The 17045-nt window shown below is 45.1% G+C and overlaps 1 protein-coding gene and 1 non-coding gene across 4 annotated transcripts in view; one reads left to right on the top strand and one right to left on the bottom strand.

Annotated features, from left to right (window-relative positions):
- Positions 1-17045, top strand: part of LOC126174778 (zinc transporter ZIP11) — a 422454-nt gene that overhangs the window by 268950 nt on the left and 136459 nt on the right. The window lies entirely within an intron of this gene.
- On the bottom strand, positions 16340-16414 carry Trnat-ugu (transfer RNA threonine (anticodon UGU)). Its single transcript has one exon. It is a non-coding gene; the product is annotated as a tRNA-Thr (tRNA).

Below are 17045 nucleotides of genomic sequence, written 5' to 3'. Positions count from 1 at the left end.
ACTAACTAATCAATAATCAACAATCGTTTGGAAAGGTACAACCGTGTTTCGGTTCAAAGTAGAGGGTGTAGCTACCTCGCAATGTAAGCAGGAAAGCGACGGCTGCAAACGTCTCCTGGAATACAAGCGATTACTTGCCATTAACGTCACTGAAGTTATTAATGGCGTGAGGGTACAAGGAGTGACACTGTGTAGTGTGCTTGTAAATATCAGTATCTTATGAGAAAAATTCAAATTCATTTGATTAAATAGAAATCTACAGTTTTTTATACGTCGAAAATGCTAATCAACAAACTCAAAAAATTGCATAACGATTTTGTATGTATCCTGAGACGAGAGCGTGGTAGAGAGACGGAAACATCATGTTATTAGGTTCGGAAATATTTTTGGATGATTTTATTGTGATATAATTCCTTTCAGTTCGTAATAATTAATTTTCATCTAGATGTCAGTGATCTTTAGGAGCCGGCCGCGGTGGTCTCGCGGTTCTAGGCGCGCAGTCCGGAACCGTGCGACTGCTACGGTCGCAGGTTCGAATCCTGCCTCGGGCATGGATGTGTGTGATGTCCTTAGGTTAGTTAGGTTTAAGTAGTTCTAAGTTCTAGGGGACTGATGCCCACAGCTGTTGAGTCCCATAGTGCTCAGAGCCATTTGAACCATTTGATCTTTAGGAAGGTTCCTGTGTATGAAGGACGACATCACAAAAACGAAAATACTTCTGGTGGGATGCTGTCCACAGGTAGGACCAGCTAGAACATGACAGCCTAATAAAGGTGCAAAGTTCCCTCAAAACATGCTGGTAGAAGGGACCTCTTTCTTTCAGAAACATCCCTTTTGGCTGGGAAAATAGTGTCAATAACGACAGGATGCTGTGTACTTTTTTCTGGCACCGATTCAGAAAATATGGCTCAGCAGGAAGTTTGAGACTGTATTTCGCCAATTTTCTGGTGCAGTCATACATTGTCGTGTAGTCGATGTCCATCACAGTGCACCTAGTGCTAGGCGGCATGTTGGCGAAAGACTTATAGTGGAAGCCCACACATTCAGAGGAATAGTAAGACCCTCTAATGTAGGTAGTGATGTTGAACGTTAACGAGTCTTGAATTTTATTTGTATTCACGGGAGTGTAAGATGAAAAGCCGGTCCTCAGTGGGCAAGTAGTTGGTGATGCTACGAATGCCACCAACTGTGGACTAGGTATCTGGCCGTCGTTTCCCATTTCTACAGGCCCCCCCCCCCCGCCCCCTCTCTTTGTCTTTCTGTCTCTTGTCTCTTTGTCCCTCATATCTGTACTTCCATCGTAAGATATTTTATTTCGTACATTTTTCTAAATTGATGTGCTTTTTATACTGTGAAATCCAAATGTTTTTCCTCCGATTTCAGTGAACAGCATTTGAGAGTTGTGCTGAAGTACTTGTAAATCTATATATTTACGTATCACGCCAAATTTGGTCTCTTCCTGGTATTACGTCTGTGGCTCTGCCAGTCCTGTTAATCCACATCCCCATTATTCACCTTGATAAATCAAAGATTCACACCTGTAAGTAGGATCGAGTTCAGTTTTTTCGAGGTTATACTAAAATGAATCTCTGGTTGGTTTCCGTGTGTTAGTGTATCCGGTAGGCAGGGTAAGTGTATCGCCGCCAGGTGCACGCACCGGAGGCGGCGGAAAGTGCTTTCGAACTGTTTAAGATGCGAAAGTCGACGATGTCTTAATTCGGATAACTAAATCAAAAAAGAAGTTGAAAAGTTAATGTTAGAAATTTCCCATTGACAATACGCAATAAATGACATTAACGATACCAATAACAATGAGAGGAGAGGAGTGACTAATTCCGTGAAAACTTCACTGCTGTTACCGTACAGAACTGAGCATCAGGATTAGCAAAGGAACGCTCAAAAAATACTGTATCTAGGTGTTTTGGGTTTCTAAAAGTGCCAGATAAACCGACGGTCGAGTGTAGGTGACAAACCACAGTTAGAAGGAGAAACAAGACAATAAAAACAATGGAGCGTCGTAGTTTATTGGAGCAGTGGTTTATTTACATGACGCGTGGATTCACACAAATTACCGTGCCGAAGTAGCACTTCACTAGAAGCATTGTGGACAAAGGTGCTATTCATCGTATAACTGTTATTAAACGTGTAGTGTGTGACAGCACATTCTTCTCTTTTTGTTCTGAGGTAAACACGATGTTGCTGCCACTACCGTTCTGGCGGGGAATTCAGTTCACCGTTTTGGGTGGCACGGAGAGAGACCAAACGGACACCATTGTGTAACAGGTGACTCGTATTACTGAAAGGAGTTTGTTGGAAGGCGGTGATATTTTGTTCAAGTTCTGCACAGGACGTCTCAGGAGGAATGGAGAATACTCGGGTTTATGACAGGGACGCTCCTTTGAAGCGGAAAACTTCATGTGGACATTTGCCCTATTCCGAATGGTTTCCGAGATGGAATACATTTAATATACATTTGTTACTGGGCTAGTGGCACGAACGTATGTGTCTTACCCAACCAACCACTTTGACGTTTTATTCTAGCCCAACCGACCTCATCGCTTTCAACCTCTTTTCCCTGCATGCCTTTCTGCCATTAAACCGGCCCATTTAACGTGCTTCTCCATGACGCGTTGTGAATGAAGTAGTGCGAGGGGTTGACAGTGCATCAGAGAGAAGCATTGCTGTACTGTGTTTGTACGTGCGCTGGTTAAGATGCGACACATCTACAACAATGAAGAATGTGCAGATATAGTGTATGTTTAAGGTTTCTGCGATGGTAGTCGGCACTTCTTGACACATCGAATTACTTGTCGTAAAGTGTTTACCCGAGTTTTCAGCACATTGAGTGAAACAAGTATTCTTTCAAGTTCCCATTTTTGCGAACAACGTTTGCAGGAACAGGAACGCATTGTTGGAATGGTGCAGCGTAGTTCTACTACCAGTACACGGTAACTTGTTGCCTATAACAATGTCCCATGAACCCTTTATGGCCAACACCCGATAAGGAAAACTTGTACACATTTTACATACAGCGTGACCACGATCTTCACATTGGCGACAGTGTCACACTTCTTAGTCTTCATTTGCAGTCATTAACACTATTCATTGATGAAGCTATGTTTGCGCGGAATGGAATCAACAACCCACGTAATCATCGTTAATGATCGTAGGAAAATTCACACGCTACAATGGAAACCAATTTCCAAGCTCGTTTTTCGATCAATGTTTGGTGCAGTATGATAGGGAACATGTTGATAGGTCCAGTCATTTTATAAGAGGGAGTGTCACGACAGAATTTCTTGCTTTTTTTGGAAAATTCGTTTGTTGAACACTTGTACTTCCTCTCATGACGGAGCCCCCTCCACATTTTACCCGTGTGAGCTAACGTCTCAACCGCAGTTTGCCCTAATCGTTGGATTGGTCGTGGTAGTACAGTTAACTGGCCGTCACCAACATCGCCATCCTTACATCACTATATTTTTGTTTATGAGGTTGGATGAAGTCCGACATGTGTACAAACTAAAGGTGATTACGCGAGATGAACCGCTTGGTCGCATTATGGCCGCTGCTGTCCTCGTTAGGAAACGTGCAGAGGCAGGCAGACAGATAACACATCATGTTTTCCCAAGAGTGCACAAACGCACTGAAGTTGACGATGGCCTATTCGAACGTTTATTGAGAACTGCACAACAGCTGCAATGTGACGCGTACGATAATGCTTAGAGGTGCAGGTCTTGAAAGTACGTATTTTTCAATTAATACTTTGTAGAAAGCATGTTGTAATATTTACCAACTGTTGTACGTGTGTAAACCTCACAGTGTGTTGAGTGATACAGAAAATAAATAACAATACACATTAAATATGTTCTGTCTAGGAAACTATCAAGAACAGGGCGCATGTCCATATGAAGTTTTTGGCTTCACATGATCGCTCCTGTCATATCCCTTCTGGGAGCAGTGGGCAGTTTGTTGAAACGAGGCGAGGCTGGTAGCGCGCAGCGCCTCACGCGACCAGGCGGCCGGCAAGTGGCCCGATGCTGGCTCGCCTCGCTCGCCAGGCCCGGCCCGGATGTGAGGCGCGCGCAAGTGTGCCGTGCTGTGCGTGACGTCACTGCGGCGGCGGCCGCGCCGGAGGCAGCGGTTGACATCCCAGTGGAGCCTCGCAGTCTGCCGCGGCGGCGGCGCGGCCCCTGCCCAGCTGACTGGTAGCTCCGGTTATGCCCCCCTCCATTGCGCGCGCCGCTGTTTGTCGGCACCGTGTGCCAATTAGCAGACTTTCTTTCTCCCCGCTCGCCGGACCGGCCGCGCTGGCCTCCAGCTCTGCCGCCGCGGCGCCCATTCATCCTCACCGTCACCAGGTTTCACGAACAGTTTCTCGCTGCGGCCGCCTTCTTCTCTACATTTCTCCTCCTGTCGCTCAAATAGACTAAAACTGGCATTTCTGACAAATGAGTTGCAGGTAACCAATTCCATTCTGCAATGGCGGCCACATGGCTTGTGCTGTATTCGATTTGCCATTCCTCAGAAGTCCTGTGCGAAAACAAATAGGAAAGCATTTCTTGTTCATAGAAGAACTGGACTCAGTCTTCTCATTACTTTCCTTAGCAGATATAGCGTCATAATCTATCATCACTGAAAGTACGACGGCGTACTGAAATGTAACTCCTCCGAATTTTTTATATGAAAACTCTTAGAGCTTTTTAAAATACAATAAACATTATTAACAGTCTACATCTCTATACTTCATGTCCGCATTTTTATATCCCAACCTAGTCACCCTAGCGACGAACACATTTCTCTCAGCGAAAGAGCGAAAGACCTGTAGAATGTTTGTAGACAGAGCCACCATCTATCTCACCTCTGCTCGCAAAACTTCATCACTGTCAAAGTGAAGTCGTCGAAGGTGTTCTGTAAGTTTTGGAAACGGATGAAAATCAGATGTGGCCGAGTCGGGACTGTAGGGACAATCTTCGATGACAGTGAACCTAAGGCGGTGGTGATAGCAGATGTCGCAGCGCTCGTATGTGGTGCGGTCTTGTCATGCTGATGAAGTGGATGGTTTATGTATGGATGAACTCTTCGAATTCGAAACTCGGACCGCCATACTGTAGTTACGCTACACACTACCGTGTTATGCGCTACAGTTCGGCGCTGTCTTGCGGCGAAGGGCTGAAATCGTGTAGCCATGAAGATTAAACATGCAGAATGTCAGTAACGTATGTTTTATTTTAAAAGCTTTTGGAGTTTTGACAAAGGAGACATTACTTTCCAGTACTACACTCCTGGAAATTGAAATAAGAACACCGTGAATTCATTGTCCCAGGAAGGGGAAACTTTATTGACACATTCCTGGGGTCAGATACATCACATGATCACACTGACAGAACCACAGGCACATAGACACAGGCAACAGAGCATGCACAATGTCGGCACTAGTACAGTGTATATCCACCTTTCGCAGCAATGCAGGCTGCTATTCTCCCATGGAGACGATCGTAGAGATGCTGGATGTAGTCCTGTGGAACGGCTTGCCATGCCATTTCCACCTGGCGCCTCAGTTGGACCAGCGTTCGTGCTGGACGTGCAGACCGTGTGAGACGACGCTTCATCCAGTCCCAAACATGCTCAATGGGGGACAGATCCGGAGATCTTGCTGGCCAGGGTAGTTGACTTACACCTTCTAGAGCACGTTGGGTGGCACGGGATACATGCGGACGTGCATTGTCCTGTTGGAACAGCAAGTTCCCTTGCCGGTCTAGGAATGGTAGAACGATGGGTTCGATGACGGTTTGGATGTACCGTGCACTATTAAGTGTCCCCTCAACGATCACCAGTGGTGTACGGCCAGTGTAGGAGATCGCTCCCCACACCATGATGCTGGGTGTTGGCCCTGTGTGCCTCGGTCGTATGCAGTCCTGATTGTGGCGCTCACCTGCACGGCGCCAAACACGCATACGACCATCATTGGCACCAAGGCAGAAGCGACTCTCATCGCTGAAGACGACACGTCTCCATTCGTCCCTCCATTCACGCCTGTCGCGACACCACTGGAGGCGGGCTGCACGATGTTGGGGCGTGAGCGGAAGACGGCCTAACGGTGTGCGGGACCGTAGCCCAGCTTCATGGAGACGGTTGCGAATGGTCCTCGCCGATACCCCAGGAGCAACAGTGTCCCTAATTTGCTGGGAAGTGGCGGTGCGGTCCCCTACGGCACTGCGTAGGATCCTACGGTGTTGGTGTGCATCCGTGCGTCGCTGCGGTCCGGTCCCAGGTCGACGGGCACGTGCACCTTCCGCCGACCACTGGCAACAACATTGATGTACTGTGGAGACCTCACGCCCCACGTGTTGAGCAATTCGGCGGTACGTCCACCCGGCCTCCCGCATGCCCACTATACGCCCTCGCTCAAAGTCCGTCAACTGCACATACGGTTCACGTCCATGCTGTCGCGGCATGCTACCAGTGTTAAAGACTGCGATGGAGCTCCGTATGCCACGGCAAACTGGCTGACACTGACGGCGGCGGTGCACAAATGCTGCGCAGCTAGCGCCATTCGACGGCCAACACCGTGGTTCCTGGTGTGTCCGCTGTGCCGTGCGTGTGATCATTGCTTGTACAGCCCTCTCGCAGTGTCCGGAGCAAGTATGGTGGGTCTGACACACCGGTGTCAATGTGTTCTTTTTTCCATTTCCAGGAGTGTATATATATACACAGGGTGTTACAAAAAGGTACGGCCAAACTTTCAGGAAACATTCTTCACACACAAAGAAAGAAAATATGTTATGTGGACATGTGTCCGGAAACGCTTACTTTCCATGTTAGAGGTCATTTTATTACTTCTCTTCAAATCACATTAATCATGGAATGGAAACACACAGCGACAGAACGTACCAGCGTGACTTCAAACACTTTGTTACAGGACATGTTCCAAATGTCCTCCGTTAGCGAGGATACATGCATCCACCGTCCGTCGCATGGAATCCCTGATGCGCTGATGCAGCCCTGGAGAATGGCGTATTGTATCACAGCCGTCCACAGTACGAGCACGAAGAGTCTCTACATTTGGTACCGGGGTTGCGTAGACAAGAGCTTTCAAATGCCCCCATAAATGAAAGTCAAGAGGGTTGAGGTCAGGAGAGCGTGGAGGCCATGGAATTGGTCCGCTTCTACCAATCCATCGGTCACCGAATCTGTTGTTGAGAAGCGTACGAACACTTCGACTGAAATGTGCAGGAGCTCCATCGTGCACGAACCACATGTGTCGTGCTTGTAAAGGCACATGTTCTAGTAGCACAGGTAGAGTATCCCGTACGAAATCATGATAACATGCTCCATTGAGCGTAGGTGGAAGAACATCCTAACGAAACTAAAATGAGCTCTAACATGGAAATTAAGCGTTTCCGTACAAATGTCCACATAACATCTTTTCTTTATTTGTGTGTGAGGAATGTTTCCTGAAAGTTTGGCCGTACCTTTTTGTAACACCCTGTGTGTGTGTGTGTGTGTGTGTGTGTGTGTGTGTGTGTGTGTAGATAATACTGAAGACCCAAAGAAACTGTTACACCTGCCTAATATCGCGTACGTCCCCCGTGAGCAAGCAGTAGTGCCGCAAGACGACGTGGTATGGACTCGACTGATGTCTGAAGCAGTGGTGGAGGGAATCGACACCATGAATCCTGCAGGGCTGTCCATAAATCCACAAGAGTACGAAGGGGTGGAGATCTCTTCTGAACAGCACGTTGCAAGGCATCCCAGATATGTTCAATAATGTTTATGTCTGGGTAGTTTGGTGGCCAGTGGAAGTGTTTAAAATCAGAAGAGTGTTCCTGGAGCCACTCTGTAGCACTTCTGGACGTACGGGTGTCGCATTGCCTTGCTGGAATTTCACAAGTCCGTCGGAATGCACAATGGACATGAATGGATGCAGGTGATCAGACAGATGCTTACGTATGTGTCACCTGACAGAGCCTTATCGACACATATCAGGGGTCCCATATCACTCCCAGCTGCACACGCCCCACACCATTACAGACCTTCCACCAGCTTGAACAGTCCCCTGCTGACATGCAAGGCCCATGGGTCCATGGATTCATGAGGTTGTCTCCATATCCGTACACGTCCATCCGCTCGATACAATTAGAAACGAGGCTCGTCCGACCACACAACATATTTCAAGTCATCAACAGTCCAGTGTCGGTGTTGACGGGCCCAGACGAGGCGTAAAGCTTTGTATCGTGTCATCAAGGGTACAAGAGTGGGCCTTCGGCCCCGAAAGCCCATATCGACGATGTTTCGTTGGATAGTTCGCACGCATATACTTGCTCAAATCTGCAGCAGTGTGCGGAAGGGTTGCACTTCTGAAACGTTGAACGATTCTCTTCAGTCGTCGTTGGTCCCGTTCTTGCAGGATCTTTTTTTCCGGCCGCAGCGATGTCGGAGATTTGAAGTTTTACCGGATTCCTGATACGGTACACTCGTGAAATGGTGGTAAGGGAAAATCACCAGTTCATCGCTACATCGGAGATGCTGTGTTCCATCGTTCGTGCGCCGGCTATAACAACACGTTGAAACTCATTTAAATCTTGATAACCTGCCATTGTAGCAGCAGAAACCGATCTAACAACTGCGCCAGACACTTGTTGTCTTATATAGGCGTTGCCAACCGCCCCTCTGTATTTTGAAATTAACATATGCCTGTTTATGAATACGTGTGCCTTCATCGGTTTCCTGGGCGCTTCGGTGTATTTCACAGTAGACTAGGACTGATAAGTGAGGTAGCTACTACGGAAGAGGCTGGTCACGCGTTGATAATACAGTAGCTGGAATGCAGTTCATGAGAACTGTTGAGATCTGGACATCAGAAATGAGAATATCTGAAGTGAGTCACATATACAACCATTATTTTGGACTGCGAAACGACACATGCAAAAATAGCCTCCTCACGGTTAACTGAAGTACAAAATAGATTTCATGAAGCATCATACGAAGGCAGAAGGTAAGAGGGCTATTCGGAAAATAAGAGGTGATCGGTCGCGAAATGGAAACCACAGTGAAAATCTGATGAAACTTTGCGTATATGAGTTGGGCAGTGTCTAGTTTGTCCGTAGATAGCGCTACATCGCTGTTCTCAGCTCTGAGCGCACTGTGAGTGCGTGAAGATGCCTAGTAAATAGTCTCTCCCCCCCCAAAGAATGTGTGCCTGCCGAGAGCTTTCGCATGGTGGCATGCAACCCCACACAACGTAACTGCCATGCAGTTCCTTCTTCATGACAAATTTTGGCCACACAATGCATGGGCAATGAGGACGCTCCTGCAGTGTTTCCCTTGGGAAGTGTTTGGTCACCCACCATACAGCCCGGTCTTCGTTCCCTCTGATTTTCATCTCTGCTCAAATGAACCACTTGCTATGAAGATAACATTTTGGCACCGACCACGAACTGCATTCCAGCGTAGAAAATTGTCGGAAAGCACAGGAGGCTGCCTTCTGTGGGGAGAGAGTATTGGAAAGTTGGTACAAAGCTACGACAGATGTCTAAATGGGAGCGGCGACTATGCAGAGAAGTATCTGGAAGATGTAGCTACCTGTTGCAGATGAAACAGTTCTGAGTTTGATTATGGTTTCCATTTCGCGACCAAACGTTCCTTACTTTCCGAATAGCCCTCGCATACAGGCTGGTTCAGAATACTATGGACAACGAATTAGGCGGTTTTGTCTAATGTAAATACGTAAAATGAAGGTTAAGTCCTCACCACCTGGTACGGTAACTCCATTGGATGTCGCTACTAAGCACGAAGGTATGTTGACAGTGCTGCATGAAGACTTGGTTCTTCTGCCTTCCATTCTCTATAAAGCTATTTTCCTGTAGTTTAATGACTATTGGTGTTAGTTTATTGTGAACGTGTAAATCTGCATGTGTCTCTCCCCAGAACATTCCGTTAGTTTGCTGTGTGGCTGCTTGTGGGCAACAGTCCGCATCTCTAGTAGGTAGGGAGGCGGAATTTCGTGGACGATGGCTATGCCTCAGCGTCCACCACTCAGGATATTCATGGTAAAACACACAGTCTTGGGGTCGCTTTGTCACTTTGCGGGTCTTCATTATGACACTACGAAATGTACGCTCCGAGGCCCATTTGGCATCGTTAAATAACGGCATTCTCTGTTAACAATAACGAATTCGGTTACGTACATATGTGTTACTAAAAAAAGGAAACTGTGCCCTATGATACGCGCGTTCTGATAAATGTCTCTCTGAATGTAAGATACAATGAGCGTTGCCTCGCGGTTATAGGCGCCATGTCACGGATTGCGCGGTCTCTCCTGCCGGAGGTTCGAGTCTTCCCTCGGGCTTGGGTGTGTGTGTTGTTCTTAGCATAAGTTAGTTTAAGTAATGTGTAGTGTAGGGACCGATGATCTCAGCAGTTTCATCCCTTAGGAATTCACACACACGTGCGCGCGCGCGGCCACACACACACACACACACACACACACACACACACACACAAAGCGTTAAGGATAATCCGTAATCGTTAATAATTTACAGCCTTCATCGGTGTTTTTACTAAAACGATACAGTCAGGCTTTCTTATTTTGGGCTCCTAACGCTGTTTACTGGTGGTTACTGCAAGTGTTATGTTGTGCTTCCTGCTTTCATATCTTCCTACCTATCGATTTTGCAATTCTATCAGCGCAATAGAGTAAAGCTCTGCATGTGTGGTGTAAAGCTCTGCATGTGTGGTTTGTGTGTTCTCGCGCACAGTGTTGTTTCACTCAAGCTTATCTTTTGCTTGCAAAGCACTGCCATTGCATGCATTTTGAGTAATTTAACTATAAAACGGACATTTTGTTTTAGAATCATAGCAGAGTTAGTGTTTATTCCGAAAATATGTTGTTCATAACTTTATGTCGAAAATCTAGACAGGCGAGAGAATGTTGAAACCAGCAGCTGCTTCAGGAATGAAGTCTTGCTCTTACCAGATGCAAAAAGCATACGTCGGACTACCGGTTGTCCACTATACACACACAATGTTTTTACATCATTTTACTGAATTTTCATTCCCATCAACGACAGGATCAAAAACTGGGAGACATGCACTGATAAAACCGTGTGGTGACAGAGAGTTTAATGTGCAGTTCGTAATAGGATCGCACCTCATTTGTGTATTTATTGTCTTTTTAGTTTCTAGATTTGTGGTCGGCCTTTTGAATGCAATTTCACCCAGTTTCATATTAGATTTAGCAGTATATTCTTTTAGAAGTTTATCTGGTAACGATTATTATTCTGTAGATTTGTGTTGCACTCTAAGTTGGAGTATACTTGCGTAAGAAATAAAATACATATTTCAGTCAATGATACGGGGAAACTGTAGCTCTGTTAGTAAAATTTGTATTTAAAAGTGTGTAAATTTATACGGCAAGATCGTTCGATCGTTGGTTAACGATCAAATCAAAAAGGAAGGAATAATGATTTGGGTTTAATGTCTGTCGTCGATGAGGTTGTTATAGACGAAATAGAAGCGGGAATTGTGGCAGAATTGAGAAAGAATTCTTGCATGTACTTTCCAAATGAACCATCCCGGCATTTGCGTTAACCTATTTAAAGAATTAACCGAAAACCTAAATCTGGATGACTGGGAGGAGATTTTAAACTCTGTTTTACGGTTCAAATTAAAAGGATGCTCGATGTACAACATGTTAATCATTTAATCATATAAACACTACCTATCCCAGCATCGAGTAGAAACAGGAGAGAATGAAGTAGCCTACCGTGATTTCGTAGTCACGAATAGAGCAGACAGTGGGTCCATAGTTATGGTAAACGACAGCACGCTTATAAATATTTGCAAAAGCTCTTGAACGCTGTATTAGCAAGAAAAGTATAATATGCTTAGTAGATCTTACAAAATAAATATAGAACACATTGAAAGCCAAACACAACTACTCGAATACGTTACAAGGGCGAGCAACTACTCTGCGGCTAAAATGAATAACGGTGTAAGAGCCGGGAACGTAATCTGAGCAACAAAAAGTGGTCGTTTGAAGAAGAAAATTTGGTTCCTAAGACTGAAAACATTCATGTACTTTACTTTTCTTTTACCACTAGCGCGGGATGAAGTCTATCTTGCTCACCACTCACCTTTGTGACGAATGTGTGCGCTCAGAATATCTTTGCTGCCTTGTAACTGTAATATAATGATTAGATAACAACAGTTTATTTCACGTGGTATAATGAGTATGTGAAATATATTGTAATTATTTCATCAGTTATACTCCAAGCTACAACATTTGAGGCATACTATACTCTATGGTTGTTGAGACAACTTCGCTACAGTTCGAGCGATTTCACGTGTGATGCCTCAAATGACAGTACCAAAAACTAAAGATGCATCAAAAATTCACCTCGTAGACAAATTGATACAATAATTAACTGTTGTAGATAAATACAATTTATAGTGCAGCTTTACGTAACTTTTGCATTTTTAACATAAAACCGCAACGTTTTCGATGTTATAGATGAGGAGTACTGAATTATCAAAGTGTAGGGTGAAAATCCTACATGTTTATGTCAAGGTCACTTTAACATGCCATGCTACGGCTTTTTGTACATCTCGAAGTTCCACGAAAAAATATTTGGCGACCATTGTAAAATATTTGTATCCATCATCTTGGGACCTACAATTCACGTTGTGGGGACTTAAATTTTTTCACTAGTGAATAATTAATAGTTACTCGCCTTCTGTTAATATTGCTTATTGCCGAAGCTACACTTACACAGAATAGAATTAAACACAGTCCGGCTATCGGAGGTCGTAGGACAACCTTCATGGAACGGCAGAAACAATTTGAAATTTCTGTTGACGTTCGTATAAATTTGAAAGAATGAATGACAAAACTTTCACTTGAATTTTTCTAACTTTTTGAAATTACGGTAGTTGAACAACTAGAGGACGTTCCATTGGCCACATGGAATGGAATGTGCTTGCACCGTGATGAAGCCTCACCACATTCTTCCATTCATGGGTGGATTCAGAAATGTACAAAAGAAAGGCGCTTGCATGATATGCCACATAAAAAAACGCAGAGACGCACTGAGATAGGAGAGAGACAGTTCTCTGAGAACAGCAAAGTCCATTAAAGTCGCCGATGGGCTTTTTGGAATTTTACCTGGGACTGCCGTAAATGTGTAAGCTTACAAGCAACGAAACTGTTTCTGAATGTTAATAGATATTTTCATGCGTTTATCTGGCGAACTTTATGATATAGAACATACTAACGTAAGAAATACTGTGTTTCACATACAGTGCTGTCAGTTCTCGATAAATTGACCTTTTATCCTCGGATACAAGCTGTTGTACGGCAGCTTGCTGAAAAGTAATGCCTCTGAAGTTTTTATGTGAAAACGCCTAAAGCGTTTTACATAAAAGAAATTGAAAGGAATTACAGACATTGGTTACAAGTGGGTATTCATTTAAATCGACGGGGAAAGTTGAAATTTTGTGTCGAACCGGGATTCCAATGGTTGAAATGGCTCTAATCACTATGGGACTTTAAAGCGGAGGTCATCAGTCCCCTCAACTTAGAACTACTTAAACCTAACTAGCCTAAAGACATCACACACATCCATGCCCGAGGCAGGATTCGAACCTGCGACCGTAGCGATCGCGCGGTTCCAGACAAGCGCCTAGAACCTCTCGGCCACAACGGCCGGCCTTGGTTTCTATGAGTCGTAGCTCCAGTTTTGGCATTGTGTCAAACGCTGAAACAACAGGATGCTAATAACTGGAGCATCTTCTACCATGTATAGGGCCCAAGTGAGACTACAAGCTTAACCAAATAACAAAAGCTAGGCCTATAGAAACTATCGTGGCGGGAACACCCAGTGGCTACTGCAGCCAAAGAGTTCGGTGAGCCAAGAGTTCCTTTACGTTACAAAGTAAATGGCCGAAGTATCAAATCATGTAACTCGTCACTCCACTACCCTGACTGTGGATGAAGAATATATTCTAGTCCAGTGGCGTTTGACAACTGTAAAAGTGCACTATCAAGTAACTTGAGCAATTTTGCCGGGCAGTGTGCAGCAAATAATAAGTAAAATGAGAGGACAAAACCCATTTAATAATGAAAGACCAATCAGAAAATAGCATACATCGTTGATGAAAAGTCATCTTGTTCTAAATGAATGACAATAAACTTGATAAATCCCCGTGATAATGCCACTGAACAACCAATTCGTTACAGGTTTGCAGGAATAGAACAGCGTTTGAAAGAAACAATTCTAAAAAATGACCCTATTAGAGTTTTCTGCTGAGATGAAACTGCATTTCTAAAATATTTTCAACCTGAAGAGGTAAAAGCGATCAGATACTCTTATAGGAGGAATAAAGCTTTATACATTGTTACAAATGATGAGAAATATAATCTGACTGTATTTGTAACAGCAAATGCTGTTGGTAAGCTTGTTACTCGTATGATTGTTTTTTAATATAAGAGAATTCGTGGCACAATAGCTGACAGCATACCAAGAACATGAGAGATTGGACGGTCTGAAAGTGGTTGGCTATGTGGTCCCACATTCCATGAGTTCATGCCAAATATGTTCCTGCCTTGGATAATTGAACAAGAAATCCAGTGACTTACATTCTTTGATGATGGTCATGTATTTCATATGACATTGCACTCGTCTGTATTCTGTCGCAATAAAGGCAGAGTGCTTATTACAGTTTTTCCTAACTCGACACATATTTTTGGTATTCTAATTACAATAAAATGATTTAGAAATCTTGAAATATGTTTTAGATAACAGTCAATGACTGCTGCGTATGAGTGTCAGTGACTGGTACGCATGGATATCTTGCATGTTGAAGACTGGTGCTGCTGACCTTAGCTTGCAAAACAATATATATGTTTAGTAATTGGTTGAGAAGCTTATACGAATTATATCATCACAACACTGTCAAGTCTACCGTACTGTCTTATTGCGCGGAGTTTAGTGTGTGTGTGTGTGTGTGTGTGTGTGTGTGTGTGTGTGTGTGTGTGTGTCGGCACGGTGTCTGCGGCTCCGCCCGCTGCCCGCCGCCCGCTTGCGACACGTCGTCTTTTTGCAGACACTCTTGCCGCGGCGGCACACATTCGCAGTTGATCTGACGTGTTATCTGGTACCTGCGCGCTCCCCGTCACTTTCCTGCATTTGTGCTTCGTTTAATCAAACACGTTGGCGAGGGAAAGTACTCGGCTCGCTGTGCGGCACGCTTTGCCGGCTCGGCTTTCTTTTATATAACGCGCGCCGTCACCGGTCACGCTATCACTTACACACCGATCAAAACAGTTAGCCGATCGCACGTGATATCACCCACCGCGAAAACCCATGCTTTTAATTTTCCCTCTCGTCGTACAAGGGAGACAATTTTCAGAGTAATATACAGAATTATAGCGTTTAAGAGCTCTGCAATTGCTGTCAGTATGGTTCATAATTGGGTACTGCACACCATGCAGGTGTTACAGTAACATCTTGTTGTTGTTCGTGTTGCTTGGATGGAGCTACCAAGTCTAGTCTGTCCATGCAGGCCTCTTCATCTCTGCACAAAAAGTGCAACCAGCGTTTGTTTCAGCCTGCTTACTTTATTCACCCTCCACATTTGTTACTTGCCACACTTCCCTCATTACGAAATCAACTAATCCAAGCGTCAGGATGTGTCTTATCGATCGATCCGTTTATTTAATCAGATTATACACTGTCTAGTCGCATTAAAGTGACCACCTGTCAGAACCCCGAATAATCACCTTTTGCTGGACCTACCACCGCGAGAGGTGAGTGACGTTCTGGAAGGAACTGAGACGGATGTGAAGCCATGACGACTCCTATGCCATGGCGAGCTGCGTAAGTTTCTCGGTTCGGGATCCATGGAGCGTACGACCCGATAGAGGTGATGCCACAGATTATCTATACAGGGGAGTATTGTAAGCCGAAAAGAAACTAACTGCTTGTAATGGTGTACATGGTCCCCAAGGATAGATGCATACATGTGTTCATTGTGTCTTCCAGAATGACGAAGTCACTCGGTGAATGCAACGAAAACATTCCACAGACCGTAATGCTCACTCCTTCGGCCGACGGTTGTTGGAGGTTGTTTGATTCCACACGTTTCACACCGTACACGCCAACGGGTGTGTGTCCGATGGAGCGTAAAACGTGATTCGTCTGAAAAGGCCAGCTGTCGCCACCCAGTGGAAGTCCAGTTCCGGCATTAGCGTGCAAATTCCAGCATTGAAATGATAATTAAATCAAGACCCTAAGCTATCGACAGGCGCTGATATACATCAATGGGGACAGTTGAAAATGTGTGCCATGACCGGGACTCGAACCCGGGATCTCCTGCTTACATGGCAGACGCTCTATCCATCTGAGCCACCGAGGGCACAGAGGATCGTACGACTACAGGGACTTATCCCTTGCACGCTCCCCGTGAGACCCACATTCCCAACTTAATGTCCACACACCACATTCGTAGTGCTCCTGCCCATTACACTCATTACTCGCGGTAGACAATCGTACCGAGTCACGTAAGAGTTCGGGAAATGCGTGTGCATCCAGTACAGAAGAGGAAGGTCAATGGCCGGTTAGCCTTAACTATCTGTTCTTTCGGACATGTCCGAAAGAACAGATACTGTCTTCATATGATTCCAGCCTTTGTCGCCGATAAACAGCAGCCAGCATGGGTGCATGACCCTGGTACCTGCTGCAGAGGCCCATACGCAGCAACGTTCGCTGAAGGTCGTTGAGGAGATGCTGTTGGTAGCGCCTTGGCTCTTCGGGGCGGTTAGTTGTTCAACACTTGCACGAGTATAAGCTCATACACATCACCTTAACCATGGCATCACGGAACAATTTACATATTTTGCTCTTTTGTGCATCGGATAAATCGGTCCACTTCCGCGTTGCTACAACGACTGCACTATTTTCCGCATCCCCCGACATGCTTTACACACCCTCCACTGCTTGTGATAGATGCATACGTGTGTTTATTGTGTCTTCCAGAATGACGAAGTC

Source organism: Schistocerca cancellata, chromosome 3 (assembly GCF_023864275.1).
Source record: "Schistocerca cancellata isolate TAMUIC-IGC-003103 chromosome 3, iqSchCanc2.1, whole genome shotgun sequence".
NCBI lineage: Eukaryota > Metazoa > Arthropoda > Insecta > Orthoptera > Acrididae > Schistocerca > Schistocerca cancellata.
The sequence above is the reverse complement of the archived record's forward strand: the minus strand, read 5'-3'. Positions and strand labels throughout refer to the sequence as shown.